The 13,940-nt window shown below is 37.5% G+C and overlaps 1 protein-coding gene across 1 annotated transcript in view; it reads right to left on the bottom strand.

Annotated features, from left to right (window-relative positions):
* Positions 1 to 11,630, bottom strand: part of Pla2g4a (phospholipase A2 group IVA) — a 127,394-nt gene extending 115,764 nt beyond the window's left edge. Inside the window, exon 1 of the mRNA XM_042674499.1 lies at positions 11,573 to 11,630. The gene's annotated coding sequence lies outside the window, so the exon portion shown is untranslated. The remainder of the gene's footprint in view (positions 1 to 11,572) is intronic.
* Positions 11,631 to 13,940: the final 2,310 nt, after the last annotated feature.

Here is a 13,940-nt window from a genome sequence, read left to right as displayed (position 1 = left end):
ACAAATATGGGCAGAACTGTGAATAAAGCACGTGATGATTTCCCATTTTTAAGACACATCTCTTTGAGGGAGGGAGGAGAAAAATAACAGCCCCTGAGAACTGGGCAGTGCAGCTGGAATAGAACAAGAGAAGCAAATTCAAGGGCATCTGACCATAAAGCTTGTCCCCTCCTGTCACCATGCTGGCCAGTTGGAGCTCCTCAGACTCCCTCTCTCCATGTGTAGAAGAGCCTGACCTTCCTCGGGCAAAACAGAAACATTTTCATCCTAGGAGGATTTATGAGAAATGAAAAATGGACTTAGGAAGATGAAATTTTTTTTTACTTAGAAGAAATATATGAGTCAATGTCTCAATAATACTGTTTTAGTCCTGGAAACAATGTGTCTTTCTTTACAGTAGTAATAAGCTCTTCTCAAAAACTTAAATGATTGGTAAAGAAAGAAAAAATGGTGCGTGGACACAAAATGAAGGATTTGTGTCAAGTTGAAAAAGAAAAAACCTTGAGGAAGAAAGAGCCGTTTCTGTGTGTATGTATATGTGTCAGGCTTGGGGCTTGAATTCAGGGACTGAGCCCTGACCATAAGCTTTTTGTCTCAGAGCTAATGCTATATCACTAAGCTACAGCTCAATCTCTGCCTTTTTGGTGCTTAATTAGAGGTAAGAATCTCATGGATCTTCCTGTCTAGACTAGCTTCAAACTGAAATCCTCAGAGCTCAGCCTACTGAGTAGATAGGATTACATGCATGAACCATCAGCACCAAGCAGATCCAATTTTTGGTAATCGATTTTATGATTAGTTGTTTCTGACACCCTTAACCTGTAGTGTTCTAGTTTGTTTGTTCTTTTTGGTTTGTAGTACTCTGGATGGAACCCAGTGCCTCACACGGGCTGCTCAAGCATTCTATCACTGAACTCCATACCAGCCCTCCATTACACAGTTAGAATGTCTCCCATTCTCTAAAGCCTTATCTTGAGGCAACACTAATATACTTTTAGGAACCAGGAAGAATAGACAAAAGACTCAGGAGTCCCATGAACTTGACCAGCAAAAGACCTGGCAAGGAAGGGGAGGTAAACTGTGCAACCTTCAGAACTTCAAAGAACAATAACAGCAATTCTACCAAGTAGAACACAAAGAAAGAAAACAGATTCCAGAGTGATGGCTCCTGCAAGAGGTAAAGCCATCAAGACTCACTGAAATGAAAAAAACAAAGGCCTAGCTCCTCTTTGCAGAAGCTGCAAGACTAGCCAAGGATGAATATTCCCTACCAGTCACAAGTTACCTGGAAAAGCAATCTGCCTTCAAAGTTCCTGGGTTTGTATGTAGTGTTTTCTGCAGAGGGGGAGAGGCATTGATTTGGGTTACTTAGTGTACTGGTTAATTTTCAAGGTTTTTACTATTTTTCTCCTCTCCTCTAGTCTCCTTCCTTCTTCTCTCCGCCCCTCCCTAAAACTTCATTCTTTAGGAAGCTGAATAATTCTAACTTTGTAATTTACATATTCAAGAGACGTCTAATGACAAAACCATGGATTTCTAAAATTAGAGAACTTATTAAAGATAACCAATTTTCATTTCCTCAGTAACAAGATAAATAGTTGGTTTTTAACAAGAACTTGAATAAGGAAAACAAAAACTGCCATGGTAAAAGACGTAAACCATCTAGCTGCTTCGTGTCTGATGTTTAAACATGGCTGGAAACAGGAGAATGTAGCAGAATGCTTTTATTTCAGGTTTACATCCTCCAACTATGCAGAGGTTCTCCACTCCATGCACATCGAAGTCCACCAGCGACCCCCAGTCCCTCTCCAGGAAGTGACCTTTCCCCTCCTCTCTCCCACACTTAGCTATGACTCCAGCTTTCTTCAGGAAGAGGGTATAGAGCGCCCCAGAGCAAAGTTGCTAGTCTTCTTACTCCCCAAAGCTGCAAACTTGTCTGGAAGGGGGTATAGAGCGCCCCAGAGCAAAGTTGCTAGCCTTCTTACTCCCCAAAGCTGCAAACTTGTCTGCACGTGCACTGGGGTTCTCCTCCCTGGAAATGAGCGGAATTGTAACCCTCCTTCTGGTACAGAACTGTCTTGTTGTCCGAAAATCCCCAGGGACTTTACTCTGGTGGCTATGGCTTTGCTTTCTGAATCATCACACGTCAGCTTCGACCAGGTTATCTGATTGGCAAACTCATTACAGGCTCCATCCGGGTCTCATTCCTTTTCCCTGCTAGGTTCTCATTTTCACAGTCTCTCTGAGTCCGGGTGCATGTGTCTTCATTGTCCCCATGGCACATCAGCTCTGTCCCATCTCATAGTTATCTTTCCACTCCCTGAACTCTGCTCTGACGCAGATGTGAGTGGCTTGTACCTTTTCATTCATAGCAATCGCCTTTCTGCCTCCGATGGAACCTCCTTGTTTCTCCCAGAACTGCTATCCCTCCGTTCTTCCATCACATTACCCTAGGCATTTGCTCCTCTATGGGAGCCTGTCCTCACTTATTTCCCTTACCGCACAGTGGCTTCTTTAAATCTAGGCCTCAATTTACTTCTCAGCAAGCCCCAGGTCCCTTCTCCACTTCCATAGCTTGTATTATTGCAGTTCTTTTGCTTTTTATGTTTGCTGTTTACTTTTTGTCTCTTTCCTCCAAGTTTACCCACTTTACTCATTCAGGTATGTTGAAAATGTAGCTCCCTAGGAAAGGGATAAATGCACACAGTCTAGCAGCGATCATCAACTTTTGACCAAGCAGATAAAATCTTACATTAAAAAAAAAGAGCACAAACTAACTTGCTTCCTACAACACCTGTTCTCTCAAGAAATACTAAAAAGATACATTTCCTATCACTATATCAAGAATTTTATATTAATTAGTAAAATATGACATCAAAATAATTTTTCTCACAGAAAAGCACAATTTATGCAAGAACATTATTTTCATCGTGATAATGAAAGCGGATTGCAAGACAATCTTACAGGTATTCATTTTTTTTTCTATTATTCTAGTGGTAATGGTGTCTGAACTCAGAGACTCATGCCTACTCAGCTAGCACTCTACCGAGTGAGCCATGCCTCCAGCACAGAATTTTGTTACTTACTTGGAGACAGAGTCTCATAGACTTTTCTACTCCAGCTTGGATTTGAAGGAGCTCATGTTTAAATATTGGCTTTCATATGATTAATTATTGGTAAATGATAGAACTGGCTTGATTGATTAGTATCAATATGTATCAATATGCATTCATTATGTTCCTTAGGTATGACATAAGTTAATTTATATTAATCACTAATATATTAATACATAAGATGTATTATTACATAAGTAGCGCAGGATTAAAATGAGTTAGTTCATGTTTATTATTAATGAGTTTTTATATTTTTATTGTAAAAATACTGTACAGAGGGATTACAGTTACATAAGTAAGGTAATGAATACATTTCCTGTTGAGCATTGTTTCCTCCTCTCTTGTTTTTCCCCTACCATCCCTTCCTCTCCACCTCCCCAACTCCTCACTCCCTCCCCCCCAGTTGTAAAGTTCATTTTCAACTAGTATATGTCTAGGACAAGCAGAAAAGGTCAAAAGCTATGTACATATGACCATATAAGATGATGCTAAGTGAAATGAACCCCAAGATAGGGGCACAAGTGGCTTTACCTTTCTTGCTGTTGTTTTTAATGTATTTATAATGTACCATGTGATATTGTTTTTGTTTCTTTCGTATGTTCTTTCCCCAGGTATAACCCCTGTTTTCACTGTATTTGATTCTGGTGCCCTGAATCTTGTATACACATTTTTCTAATTTGGGGAGGGAAAGGGGAATAAAAAAATGCTGAAATAAGGACACAGGTTGACCCATTGTAACAATAAGATGTACAAGACACTACATCGAAAACAAACTTCATATTTATTATTAATGTTAAGGAATGTACATGATATTTATACACATCCACTAATTAACATTAATGCTCTACTAATATGTATGGATACCTTTTGTTAATAAGATAGGTTAAGTTTTGAGATCTGTTAATACCTTATATAAGGTATTATTCAAGGTACTCATACTTTACATAGGGTGTTAATACATAAGATAATCATAAGGTCTCAAAAATTGATTTTCCCATGTTTTTTTATCAGATGTCTTTCAATAAAGTTATCATTGTAGATAGTTACATATATGAAGAAAAATTCCATATAAATGTGAAATAATTCACATTTATATATATATATATATACATATATATATATATATATATATATATATATATAAATTGAGTTTTGCTCCCAGCCCTGTTTGTTTTACTCATTTGTTTTTGAGATTGAATCTCATTAGGTTCTGGGCTAGCCTCCAAGTCTATGTTTGCCTATCTCCATCTCCTGAGTTTCTGGAATTGTAGGCATGCACCACCAAATTTGTCTTAAATCTTAAATTAACAAAAAAAAAAACTGTGTAAATGAGAATTTTTGCTGTGACACATCTCCCTCAAACACATTAGTATCAACTTCTAACAATCAAAACTATGGCACCATTTTTCAGTTATTAGTTGAACCTGTAGTACCATTGTACATTGAAGGTAGAATGCTGGGCCATGAACTACAGAAATGTGCATGTTTTCTCTTAAGTTCATGACCTCAGCTAATTTTAAATGCATCTGCCTCTGTTTATGGCAGTTGAAGGAAAAGGAAGTTGATGCCCATTTGAGGTTTGTGGTAGGCTCACTAAGTGCTGATGGACACTAAAGAATCTTCATTTCCATTCACGAGTATATACAGAAAGATCCTACAACTGCAGGCATCTTTAGACACTTTTCCTCAGGTTGTTTTTCTAAAATTCTTACATTATGGCATAAATTGCCTTTCACAAGACTCATAATATTGCACCAAACACATATTTTTTGAAATCCACAAAATAGAAGAATCAGAACTTGAAGAAAATGTAAGATGCCTTTTTTTTCTGCTCCTAGACTCTCCGTGGCAGGCAGTGTAAGAATTCAGCAAGATAAACATTCCCTTTGCTGCATACATACCAACTTATTTATCTTGTCAAAGATATGGGCACAAAACTACAGGACAAAAGAGAGTATGTGTATTGATACATTCAGAAGCCATCCCGAACTGTTTATTCATTTATTATAAAGCCATACATAAACTACTAACGCAAGCCTATAACTAAGGGTTGTTTTTCCCTGAGAAGGAGCATCTTATTTAATATAAGTTATTTGATTGTTTGCAAGGTCAAAGTAGTTATTTTGGTACATGTGATTTATATGAAACTGTCTAGTGTAAAAACCAGAAATTAGTGCTCGTGGTTCATGCATGTACTCCCAGCTACTCAGGAAGCTGGAACCTGAGGATCCCAGTTTGAAATCAGATGGGTAGACAACTGAGAGACTATTATTTCCAATTAACCAGCAAAAAGCCAAAAGTGGCTCAAATGGTAAAGCACCAGCCTTGAGCTAAAAAGCCAAGTGAGAACTAGTGGTTTTGAGTTCAAGTCCCCATGCTAACACACACACACACACACACACACACACACATGAGCTATAAACTCTGCTGATTATACTCAGGATATTCCAAGAAAATTTCTATTGCCAACCTGGAAGCAAACCTTTCATAAAGTAAGTTACTTAGTATGGAACTCATAATTTCACTCTTTACTTCATCTCTTTTGTACCTTTTGATAAATGCCATTTTTTTACTACTCATTAAAGCAACATGAATCTGCTTAAAATACTATGCTGGTTCAAAAACACCCCTCAAAAAAACCCACAAAATTATAAATCATGAAACTTTTCAACCATTCTTCCCTGCTAGTAAGACTTCCTCTATTCCATTAATAAGTAACCATTATATATATACAGAGAGAGGGTGGGGGGAGAGAGAGAACAATTGTGTGAGTATTGGACATTGAACTTCTGGGAACTTCCTTGTCAGTAGTCTGTTAACAGAATTGGATGAGGTGACAACCTCAAGTAATACACATCAAAATTGAAAATGCAAGCAAATAAACTAGCCCAGTGAAACAAATGCATTCACCCACATGGTAATCATAAGACTTGTACAGAAAGCCACCAGATATTTTACTATTTTATGTCAGATGTGGATAATTTGTGCTCAACTGACTCCTGCAGTTATTGTTACAACACAAGAAGTTCCTAAACTGTCTTCAGAAGTTCCTAAACTGTCTTCTTATAAATCATTACATAAATGGAGGATGGATGATAGATAAAGCAGGCCATCAGAAAATAACTCGTAACAACAGCACAGTGAAACACTGCATGAGTTTAAGCCAAGTCTTGCAGACACACATATTCCATACTACATAATATTAACATTCCACACTGTGGACATTTGCTTTGTAATTCAAATACCAAAGTTTCTCTGCAGACTGCAGAGGTAACACCAATGAGGAAAAAGTCAGAAGAAGAGGAGGCAGCTTATCCCAAACTATGAAGGAAGAAAAATTAGTGCTGAAATCTGCTTGTGGGTCACTGAATGGTATACGTGAGTTTCTGTGAAGTCATTCGAACTCATCAAATAAGTGAGTGGACTGCCAGTGAGACTTTATGAAACTGCTGATGATGAACACTGAGTTACTTCTGTATATTTTACAGTCATGGGGGGGAAGTAAGCTATATTTTCAAAGAATGTTGGGAATGAATTGAAAATTATACAGAATCAAAAAGCAGACACAGAGCAACAATAGCAGGAAAAGAAAAACATGTCACATCATTAATGACTTTTTTTAACCAAGCTGAAAATGTTACAAATGACCATAATATCTCTTCTATGTGTTATCTTCTGTGGAAAGAATTCTAGAATCACTTTTGATCATCCCTGCTGTTTGTGGCATGTCATTTTTTTGATATTAAGCAAAGCTGGATGTCCCCAGATCTATGGGTAATTCTACACAAATGATGACCATCTCTGAAATCTTCCAGTTTTCATAAGGTCTAAATATATTAGAGTGACACATGATTGCTTGCATTTTCTGGGCATTCTCACCAATGGTTAAGGGAAGGGTTCTAAGAAACACAAAACCCAGTTCTTTCAAAAATGAGAAAAAATGATCTTCCTCGACCAAATTTTCACCTTCTATTTTTCTCCAAACTTTTTGGCCCCAAAGGGCCTCTCATTATGTGAACAATATCTGCTAATAGTAGCTACACCAGAAATTGTTTGAGAAATATTTTAAATCCTACTGAAAGGGGCACACAGTTATATCTGGCTGCTCTCAACATTATCCAAACTTATTTAGGAAAGAGATACATTCAATAGGACACCACTTTTGAAGAGCAACAGTCTATAAATTGTTGGATCTATTGTTTGCTCTGCTTGGTGATGGTGCCCTAAGTTGACTTAGGGAAACCTGAACCTCTCTTACTACTTATAAACTAATATACTCTCATAAGCAACATATCAAAAATAATGACGAGCAGCTGGGGACTGATGATTCACATCTGTGATCATAGTTACTCAGGAGGGTAAGATTTGGGGGATCATTGTTCAAGGCCAGCCCAAGCAAAAATTCTGTAAGATTTCATCTCCAAATACAGCCCTAGCCTAGCAAGAAGGCAAGTTAGCCAGTCAAGTTAAGTGCAAGGTTCAAACCTCAATACCATACTGGCAATAAAATAAAATAAAATCACAAATACTTCATGACATCTTGCTATATATTTTAAGATACCCTCACAATACCCAATTATTATTATTTCTATTTTACAGTTCAGAAAATAACATTTTCTGAGAAGAGTCATTTGTTCCTGATCTCACAACTTAAAATCGTAGAGTTTTGTTAGTACTCCAGAAATACACTTGACAATATATCCTAGCTCAGAACTGGTGGTTCACACCTGTAACCCTAGCTATTCAGGAGGCTGAGATAGGAAGAATCTGGGTTCGAAGCAGCCTGACCAGGGAAATCTGTGAGACTCTTATCTCTCCAGTTAACTACCAAAAAAAAAAACAGAAGTGGAGGTGTGATCTGAATTGTAGACTGTCAGATTTGAGAGTAAAAGTGAAATGAGATCAAGGCCCTGTGTTCCAGCTTCAGTACCAGTACACACATGCATGAACACTTGAGCACGTATGCATGCGCGTGTGCACACACAAATCTATCCTAAAGAAATACATGAAAAGCACACAAACATTTACATAAGCACTCTAGTTTAAATATTATTTATGAGTATAGACAATCGTAATCATACTAAGCTGAACATAATGACTCACACCTATAATTCTAGCGGCTTGGGAGGCTAAGATTGTAACAATCATGGGTTAAGCATCCTAGGGATATATGCAAGACCCCTTTTTAACCAAGAGCTAGATGCAGTGGTACATATCTGGCATTCCAGCAATGCAAGAGGCTGAGATCTAGAGAGTCAAAGTGAACAAGGTAACAAGTTTCCATGACAACAGAAGAAATTGGGCATAGTGGCACATATCTGTCATTCAAACTATGAGAAACACAAATTAGAGAATACAGTCCATTTAAGCCTGTCTGGTCAAAAAGTTAGAGCCTATCTAAAAAAAATAACCAGACCAAAAAGGGCATGGGTATATGGCTCAAGTAGCACAGTGCTTACCTAACAAGTGAAAGGCCCTGAGTTCAAACTGTAGTTATGCTAAAGAAAAAAAAACTATAATATTCATTGATTTGGGCTGGGAAGGTGGCTCAGTGGTAGAGCGCTTGCCTTGCATGCATGAGGCCCTGGGTTCGATTCCTCAGCACCACATAAGCAGAAAAAAAAAAAAAAAAGCTGGAAGTGGTGCTATGGCTCAAGTGGTAGAGTGCTAGCTTGAGCTGAGGGACAGCACCCAGGCCCAGAGTTCAGGCCCTACCACCAGACGCCCCCCCAAAAAATGTATATATATATATATATATATATATACATATATATATATATATATATATTCACCAATTTATAATTGGTCAATTCAGCATGACCAGAGACTAAAAACTGTGTATGGGGAGAACTATGCTTTTTAGCTCATGGATCAATTCCTATGACATGCATCATCATGACGTAAGAATCTAAAATTATTTGTTTACCAAAGTCATACACAATTATTAAAACATTTAACAGAAAAATTCATGAAGAAAATCACCATGAAAACAGCAGGACCACTGTGATGACATGTGTGTAAATCTACACACATGTGTATATAGAAAACTACTACCAGCATAAACACATGTAACTACATCCATCCCATGTTTCTCTATGCTGATGTTCATTAGGTATTGGATAAATATTCATGATGTATGAATAACATTTGAAAAATAATTGCCCCTTGGGATAGCTTTCTGTATTTAACAAAAATGTACGATTTATGTTTGTAAGAAATAATTACATCCTATAAACCTAATCACTCTGGGAAAGTGCATTAGGAATTCTGGAATCAATGTAGAAAACCTAGATAACCCACAGTCCAATCAAACACTTGTATGTACTTACTCCTCATGCTTCACTTACTGTATTCAAGCAATGAAAACTACTGGCTGTTACAGAAAAGTGGCAAGTTGGTTCTGCACCATTACTATTGATTAAGCCTAGAACTAGCTCCTTTGTGTTCTCTGGTAGTGGCTTTTCCCATTTCATGAGGTTGCTTGAGTCAATGGTAATGCTAATGCTGCTGCAGGACTTGTTCCAAAGCAGGTTCTCACCACAGAGGGAGAGAATTTGCTAATTATTTTATGTTATCAGAAATCTCAAAACACCAGAGATACTCCCTCTTCATGGGACAGAAATTGCTTTGGAGGTTTTGTGAACTTCTTACAAGTGTTTTCAAATTTATGTGTGTGTTAAAAGGGTATAAATGAGTTACTTTATGGAGAATTCTAGAATTGTTACAAGATAAGGTTATGACTATAATTCTAGCTACTCCACTCCAGAGAGAGAAAAAGTGAAGTGAGATAAAGGCTCTGGGATTGAGGACTGAAGGATCCTGGACAGATAAGCCTATGAGACACCATCTTGAATTAACCAGCAAAAAGCCAGACTACAGGCATTGCTCAGGTGGTAGAGCGCCACCTATGCACAAATAAGCTGAGCAGGAATGCCAAGTCCTGAATTGAAAGCCCATTATCTAGTAGGGGAAAAAAAAGAAAAAGAAAGAAAAGGAAAAGATTGAAAATAACAGAGTAAAGCAATAAAATTTTCAAGCAGAATATTATCATAAATAAAATGCACATGAGGAAAAGGAACCATGATTAACTGTTTCTCTCTTTTTTTAAAATTCCTGGGACATGTTTTTAGATTAAGTATTTCTCTCTTTTTTTTAATTCCTGGGACATATTTTTAATATGTAAAAAATTTTCTTTTAGCACTTTGCTTTAAGTAGCAGCACTAGGAAATGCAAAGATGGGTTTAAAACCCAGGCCATATTACTTCTACAGAAGTAGTGACATTAGTGGTAAGAAATGTATTTAATAATCCTCACAAATTAAACATAGATGCAAAGTACTTCAAATGAAAAGAAAAATGACCAATATACTTCCCCTACAGGAAGTGTCTAAAAACCTTCTTTGAGCCAATGCAGATTAAACACTTCTCTATGCATTTCACAATTATTGCTTAATTTAAAATGTAACTCTCCTGAGATCAAAGGAAACAAAAGCTTGTATCTCGGATTTCCAGGGCTTGTTTGGGGACCTCTGAGCACATAATTTTAAAGACATTCAGTGAATGTATTTCACTGGATTCCTTGCAAATATCTTCTGTTACAATCTGAAATGCACGCAACAAACAGAAACAAAGCAGAGGGCACCCAAATTCTATTTGCAAATAGAACTAACATTAATGCAAAAGGTAAGTCTCTAATACCGTCCATCTGCCTTAGCTGAAAAAAAAAGAAAAAGTTAAATCGTCAGCCAGCATGAGGAACATTTCTTCTTCCAGTTTGATTTTTAAGATGAAAACCAGTGCAGGCTATAGGAGAATTTCATAGGTAAAGCCATTGTGGATTCAAACCCAGATGCCTTCATCCCCTGCTTCCTTTGAAACAAAATGACATGGATCTTTCAGAGACTCTAGTTTGAGCCTTTCTCCCACATGCCAAAGAACTCAACAGGAAAGTTACCCAGCATGCAAGTCCTTTTACCTTTACGTTTTCACTATTGTCTGTCTTCACACAACATTGCAACACAATAAATACCCCGGAATGCTTTGTCAAAGTATTTTTTAAAATGACTATTAAAAAAATTTTAAACTTAAATGAGTCCTCGGAGCCGGTTGCTAAGGCTTATTAGGGCTGTCAAACAAACAGCATGCTCGCAAATGAGGTACTGTATGGCCAGAGGGTAAGTTCTGTAAGAAATATAAATGCCGCCTCACAGCTCTTTGGAAAAGTGATCATTTTCGGGCTGCAGTTGAAGGAAATTACTTATCCTTGGACTGTATGGTGTATTAGACCCAGGAAAGTGGGAAACTCAAGTTCCTCAGCTGGGCATCATTTCAAAAGCATGCAGACTGAAAGTAATTCAGGTTTTCCCTTTCGTCCTTTCTTCCTTCCTACTAAGCCCAAACTAACAGGTCGGGAGAGCGGGAAGAAGAAGCAGCAGAGGAAGAGGAAAATAGATCGCTTACAGTTCCCAGAGTTACAAGTCAATCTTCAGGCTCCTTTATGCTTTTCTCTAGCTTTCAGTCAGGATACAAGTTCAGCCCAGACTTGAAGAAAGTCTTAAACTTTGTGGGCGGGGCTAAACCGTGGGCTGGTCCCCCTGACTGCAGAGGTTTTAAGGTGGAATTAAAGAGAAAGGGAGGAAGAAAACTTTGAAGTTCACTTTTCTCTAGAGATTAATATCCTCATTCTAAGTGTACAGGTTTCATAAACAGGCATTTGAAATCAGATTTAAGCATGCTTACATCTCATTCTTAAATAAACATGCTTAGAAAAAGTATGCTTCCATTAACTCGTCCTAATTACAGGGAGGGAGAGTTTCTGTGTGTCTGGAACTACTTACCCTTAAGCAGTCCTAACTTCCTCTTTTTTTTTTTTCCCAAGCAAGAAAGAGCAAAATTGACAGTAAGTAACTCTAACCACTTCTTGCTTTCTCTGAAAAGGCAAAGTTGATAACAAACTCAAAATATAAAGTCCATGGATTTTGAATCTGCTCCAATATTTCCTTTCCAAACTCAAAATATCTGAGTTTATCAGCATCTTTTGTAAGTAGAAGATGGTAGAATATGATGTATTCCAAAGAATGCAAGAGATAAGTTTAGATTTCAGGACCAATATCAAATCAGATTGAGTTTTAAGTTTGCAATGTAAGCTGAAATACTTTTTCACCCTAATATGAAGAAAGTATCCTATCCAAAATTCTGTAAGAATTTATTCCAGCAGAAATAATTATTCCATTTGAATCAGAACAGTCATTAAAGGTTGGCAGAGTATAGCCCAGAGGTAAACCCCAACCCTGGCATATATGAAGTGCTGAATTTCATTCATAATATCCTCATACACACACATACACCCACAGCCACCCCCACACACACACACATGCACATACACATGCTCATTCATGCATATATATTCATAGTACTAGACATGTTATCCAAGAAAAATATGTTTTGTTCTACAGTGGTGGGAGACTGGTTTCATATTAATATACCCTCTTTCCACTTGTCCTTCATAAGACATGAGGAGCTCAATGACCTCAATGGAAGATTATTGTTTATTTTCTGATACCGAGGGTAAAAATACTTTCTTTTCTCTTTTTATTTCCTTCTCTATTTTTTTCAGTTTTGGGGTTTAAACTCAGGATCTTGTGCTTGCGAGACTGGTGCTCTACCACTTGATCCAGGCTTCCGGCTTCTTTCTTGTTTTAGTTGTTTATTCAGGTAAAATCTCCCTTTTGAATGGGGTAAGCCTTAGACATTATCTTCTTATCTAAGCCACCTGAATAGTTGATATTACAAATGTGAGCTACCACACCCAACTTAGATATTGAGAAGAGGAACTCTAATTATTGCCCAAGAAGTTCATGAACCCTGACCCTCTTCCTGTCTAACTTCCAAGTAACTGGGATTACAGGCATGAGCCATAGCACCTTCCACCCTAAAATCACTCAGCTCAGCACTACCCCCCCCCAATATTATAGTAAACAGAATTTACATTTTTTTGCCCCCTACAGCCCTAATAAAATTCCTGGAAATATGAAACTAAATGGAGGTGAGGGAGAAATGGACCCTATTAAGATGTATGTATCACAAACTTAAAAATTATATTTATAATGAAAATATATCTTTATGAACAATAAGAACTAGATCTGAAGAATATCTCGTTGAAGTTATCTTTGTCCTACAAAGTAAAAATAATAGTCTTTCTCTCTCCCTCTCTCCCTCTTTCTCTCTCTCTCCCTCCCTCCCTCTCTCTTCCTCTCTCTGACAAGATTAGGACTTGAACTCAGGGCCTCGGATGCTTGTTTATCTTCCTTGATCAGCCTGCTTGCTCATGGTCAGCACTCTTCCACTTGAGTTACAACTCTAGCCTTTCTTTTTGCTAGTTAATTAATTGATAGAGTTTGTAGATTTTTGTTTAACCCTGGTTGGCTTCAAACTAAAATCCTCTAGATCTCAGCCTCCTGAATAGCCATGGTTACAGACTTGAGTCACTGGTACGCAGCTTAGATGTTCCATTTTCAATCTGCATTTTTTTTCCTTTTCATTATCCTGTTAAAATATAAATCTATACTCTTGTCTCCCTAATACCTACATATAGTTCAGTTTGACCATTAATCCAAAAATGGGCATATCTTTTGTCCTCTTAAATCATAAGGCTTCATTAACACATTTCCTACAATACAAGTTCACTGTCCTACCCCTCCCAGCCAGACCATTGCCAATCAACTTACAACATTACACTTTTAAAATATTCCATCTAACTATCAAGAAAAGTAGAAGTAAAACTTCAATCACAAAATCCCTGACTATATGGCTACTTATACAGTGCTAT

This window comes from Dipodomys spectabilis, unplaced genomic scaffold (assembly GCF_019054845.1).
Source record: "Dipodomys spectabilis isolate Male_0828 unplaced genomic scaffold, ASM1905484v1 ptg000019l, whole genome shotgun sequence".
NCBI lineage: Eukaryota > Metazoa > Chordata > Mammalia > Rodentia > Heteromyidae > Dipodomys > Dipodomys spectabilis.
This window is presented reverse-complemented; position numbering and strand designations above follow the sequence as displayed.